Here is a 5,878-nt window from a genome sequence, read left to right as displayed (position 1 = left end):
AAAACATTCAATGCATTGAATGTTTTGATTCTGAGTGTATTTGCATCGTTTTGTTTTCATCTTGTGTGAAGTGTTTTTTTTTAAAATTTAGCCCGATTTAGAGTTTAGGGTTTAGGGTTTAGTCCCTAAACCCAAAACCCTAAACTGTAACAACCCAAACCTTAACCGACCAAACACGACGAAATTTCAAACAAAAAAAAAATTTCTGGTGCAGGCCATCTGCGCGGCGCGCCAGGTGGCCGCGCGGCGCGCCAAACCACCTGGACAGCCCGCTGTCCCCGGAAGTCAATTTAATGAAAATGTTTGACTAGTTCCCGACACATTTAGCTAAAACGCTTTTAACCATGACTTCATATATGAAAAACTAGCACGTTTAATTAATAAAATCAAATTTACGAAGCGGGTCCCACATCGACCCAAATTACCCCTTGAGTACCAAAATGCAATATTTGACCATAAGACTTTTAATACAAAACGAAGCCGAGCATGGCGATTGGGGATACGCTACCCAATCCTAAACAATCCAAAAGCAAGTCTCTAAAGCAAACTATGCAAGTCTTCTAGTCCTCGCGCTTACCCGAGCCACCAATCCGCATGCAATCTATAAAAAGAGTCAACAACGAGAGGGTAAGCTAATGCTTAGTGAGTAGAATAAATATATACATGCATATACAACTTACCTACTCGCATCCACGACATCACATAAATACACATAAATCACTTACCTCATCGTACCAAACGCTAGTATCATCAAATCGTATAACTAGCAACCTCATAAGCAATCAATAGCTAGTAACGTCAAACCGTACAACTAGCAACATCATTAGCATAAATAAATATAAATAATAAATCAAATTAAATGCTAGCATCAACAATTACAATTCATGGTTAACCAATCTCTTCGCTAGGGGAACGACTTCGCGAATCAAGTCATCGATGTTCATAACATTCGTTAGCTTCCAAAAACGGCTATGGCATGCTAACCCCCCGAGGTGTTCCAAAAACGGCTATGGCATCACCCCTCAAGTGTTCCAAAAACGGCTATGGCATCACTTGCTCAATGTGAGTAGAACACGGCTATTACTCACGCTTTCGTACACCAACACGGCTATGTGTACGGGTAACTCAAATAACAACGTGGAAGTAAAACACGGCTATTACTTGCCACTAAATGCACAAACACGGCTATGTGCCTTAGTACAAAACATGGACTAATACGGCTAAGTCCCACAACCTTGGTCACAAAACGGCTATGTGACACCATCAACACGGTACATAAATCATATACATACATATATACATATTCCACTCACAATAATCATTATGGACAAGAACGGCTATGTCCCACCACTACGGTCACAAAAACGGCTATGTGACATCATTACTACGGGCAACTATCAATGTGGACAAAACGTCTATATCTCACAACTATGGTCACCAAACGGCTATGTGACACCATTTCCACGGGCACATAAATCATATACATACATATATAGATATTCCACTCACCTTGAAGTCTTGAAGAAAGCTTCCAAGTAAACCGCAACTCGCCGATGGAAAATACCTATTCCATTATCACAAATACCACAACACAATTAGATTGGATTCACAAATTAACCCAATTCGTCACTTAGTGCCATTTCGACCCAAATGCACTTCCAAGCACAAACCGTACCCAAACTAACCAATAATCACTAACACAAGTGAGAATGGTCCTAATATACCAATTAAACCCGAACACAAGTGCCAAACACGTGTCATACCCATTTTGACACTTAAACCCTAATTTTGACCCATAAAGGTCAAAATCTCATCCTTTACAAGTTTTGACACCAAAACACATTTAACTCGGTTCTATACTTCAACTTAATCCATTTTAAGTTTATAAACCTCATTAAATCGCCAATCGGGTCATAGTCACCACCAAACCCTAATTTGACCCAAAGTCAAAGTTAGTCAACCAAACAACCTCCAATGGGTTCCAATACTTCCATAATCGCTAACTAAAGTGATTAAACTAAATTTCAAGTTCTAAACATGGCCAATTTGTTCACCAACCCAAAATCCACCAACAATTAACAATAAACCCGATTACTAGCATCACTAAACCCATTTCATCACCTAAAAGGGTATTACAACAAATTAACTCAAAACCCTAACTTGAATATCGAATTAAATAGATGAAATTCGGAGTTTGAGCTTACCAATACTATCACCGCGTAGCCGAGAACGAAAGGAACAACTTTAAAACCCGAGACTTTGAACGATTCGAGCTTCTTCTTCACCAAAACCTCCAATCTCTCTCTAAACCTCCCTCTCTCTCTAAGAAATGGATGAGGATGATGAATGGATGTGAATGAGATCCAAAACTGATCCAAAGTAGCTAATATGCCTCACAAATCCGGCCTCAAGTGAAATTACCCATTTGCCCTTCATTTAAAACACTTAAAAGAAAAGGGGTCTGTCAGCAGCAAACGGCGCGGCGCGCCCCAACCCCGCGCGGCGCGCGACATAGCTGAACCAGATTCCTGTGCATCTTAATTCCATATAATTAATCCACGAAGCCCATTCTCGAATGTCTTAATACACAAGCAAGCAAGATAATTATTCGGGTCTTACAACTCTCCCCCACTTAAACTCGATCACGTCCTCGTGATCCCTGTCACTTGACCAAATGGACCCCACTCTACGGTCCTCAACATAAGTTCCAATCCGACTTTCCCAGGAAATTCTTCCCAACGAATCGCCTTCAACAACTAAATCGTCACCCGCGATTTATCAAAACCACAATCCGAGCACTAACACCATACTCCTTCCCTAACATCGGGAAAACTCAACCAATCTCATACCGAGATATTAATTCCTTAGTGTAATATTACCGAGTACAACGCTAGAGGCAACCAAGTCTCAACCCAAGGTCAACGACCCGAAACAATGAAGACCGAACCAAACGAATCCTTACGGATAACGCCAATCACTAAACATCCCTTGTAGCGCATAATACAACCAATACGCAACTACCGTAACATCATAAGCGAACGAATAGAACCGCTAGCGTCCAATCGACTATAACAACTTAAAACCCTAGGCGTACAAAATCGACCATTGTCACGCCCGTAACGACATGTGAGCGAAATACGGCTATCGCATCAGTAATCACACAATACGGTCCTCACGATCCCACCATAGGAGTATAAAACAACTGATAGATCACTCAACACCGGATGAAGTCAGCGGACCCGAAAGTCATGCTTCACCGATATAACAATACCTCATGATGAAGTCAGCGGACCCCGAAAGTCATGCTTCACCACTATAACAATACCTCACACAACGAGTAGTGCAACATCGCGCTCCGCTACACTATAGTGAACCCTAACGGATACCGCTAACCGTCCACACTATCGAGCAAGAACCACCTATATCAAACATAGGCACAAAACAATATTTCTCTAGAAGAGAATCCGATACGCACATCCCTTAACCGAGGGATTTCACCTTGCTCGCCAAAACACGTCCATTATCTCTCGACGAGATTCACCAAACTTACCACCTCGGTGGTAATTTACAAATCCAATATCATAAGTACCAATGAGCCAAAAATTGTACTCTACCACCAATTGACCAAAACTAGGTCTCGACCAAATTTCCGGATCTAACAAAAGCATCATCCGAAATCTCACACTAAAACCTCCTCGTGCGGGAGTGCCACTCCCTCACTTGGAACTACGTTCCATATCCACAACTCGTACAACCGTACAATGCTACCAAAGGTAGACTTTACAAACAATTGGGTTCACACGACCCGTTACCATACCTTGCTCCAAACCTTGAGCACACGAAGGACTTGACCAATCCTTAAACACTTCGAACGAAAAGTGTACCACAAATACCCAAACTATACCCTCGCAATCATCCAATTTCATTAGTTTGTCAAATTCCACCTAGTCACTCATGTATCTAAGAGTCTTACTCCGGTACCCTAAGTACAATGCAACCACAACCATAACCTAGTCGGAGTCGAACACCACGCTAGTAGGTATAAAAGAGGCACCTAATGTCGCGTCATAATGACTCCATTACCAACATACATCGAGATTTCAAACACTCGATCTCAAGGGTTCCAATCACCCGGCGAACCTCATGGTTCATCACTTCAACATAAAAGCGAACACGCGCTTAACAATCGGACACCAAAACCATTTCCGTGGCTTGGTAGAAACATTTCCCAAACAATAAGGAATGCTTGGTTGCACCAAGTCTTACGCCCTTCACCAATCAATTAAAACGTCACCATAGGGTACTTCCATTAGGAACGTCACCCATAACAACAATATGCACAAACCAAGGCATTTAACAACTCACTTCCAAACGGCACTCGATAAACAATCAAAAGACATATTTATTAAAATGAAACGTGCCTTAACGTCTCCTCGCCGCACCCGTCCCCGCTAACTTGGGACGTTCCGACTTACGATGTCCTTCTTTTTGGCAATTAAAGCACACCATACTACCACCCTTTGGTACCGAACATTCCCAATATTTGTGACCCCTCACGCCACAATTGTAACACCTAGGCGCACTAGAATCCGATATACCCGTCCGTGTACCACCCGTGCTCACGCTCGGACCCTTAGTCCTCTTACTCGGAGCACCATAAGAAACAACCCTTATCTCCCTTGAAGGTTCACCCTTCTTCGATCGTGTATGCGACTCGAAACCCCTAGCCAAGTCGAATAATTCCGAAAACGATTTCGCTTGACCACGACTAATTTTACTTTTCAAGTCGTCATTCAAAGTCCAATAGAAATCCCCCATTAACAAACGATCACTTCCCAAATACTCCGGACAAAAACGAGCCTTCGCCATAAAGGTCGTCTTGAGAGTACTCAAATCCATAGATCCTTGTCGCAAGTTTCGCAACTCATTACGCAATTCCCACAAATCGGCCGAAGTCCGGAACTCCTCGAAGAATTCCTCCTTAAACTCGTCCCACGATAAGACCATAAACGTTTCACCACCAACAAGATCAATCTTACCATCCAACCAATCCCTTGCCCTACCCCGCAACAAACTAGTTGCGAGCCTCGTCTTCTTCTCGGGAGGGCAATCAATCGTGCGAAAACGCCCTTCGACATCCGAAATCCAAGTTGTGCTTACCAATGGATCCGGTTTCCCGTCGTACATCGGTGGTTTAGTCCTCATGAAGCTCTTAAGATAACGCTTCATTTCGCCACTACTTTGAAGTTTGGAATACTTCCTATCCATTTCTTCTCGAAACGCTCTCATTTGCTCCGCAACGGCGGCCGCAACTCTAGCGTTAAACTCCACGTTATTCGCCTCGATCTCGTTTCGCGTCGTCAATCTCAAAATGCAAAACGATTAGATCACGAACGTATAAAATCGCACGCACAACCCGTCCCATCTTGCTAAACACTCGTCGTACATCACTCGTTAGACGCGATTTGCACCCGTAATAAGGTTTGCAAGTTCTTATTACGCACGCACGCCGCATCGACTTGTTAGTACAACGACCGTCTCGCTCGATCACATAAACAAACACATCAAGATTCTACGCGATACAAACATACGCGAGAATTATTTTCACAACACAAATAACATATTAATAATATCCGCATTACTAATACAAACGTTAGTCAACCTATAAACAAGTCACTAACTAAACCCATTCCGACCCGTAATCCTACAAGTCCCGCAACAAATTAAGCACACACAAAAGTCTAAGTCTAGGCACCTATCTCAAGTCACCTAAATCCCTTAGACCATGCTCTGATACCACTTGTAACAACCCAAACCTTAACCGACCAAACACGACGAAATTTCAAACAAAAAAAAAATTTCTGGTGCAGGCCATCTG

The sequence above is a fragment of the Rutidosis leptorrhynchoides genome, chromosome 8, assembly GCF_046630445.1.
Source record: "Rutidosis leptorrhynchoides isolate AG116_Rl617_1_P2 chromosome 8, CSIRO_AGI_Rlap_v1, whole genome shotgun sequence".
Taxonomy (NCBI): Eukaryota; Viridiplantae; Streptophyta; class Magnoliopsida; order Asterales; family Asteraceae; genus Rutidosis; species Rutidosis leptorrhynchoides.
This window is presented reverse-complemented; position numbering follows the sequence as displayed.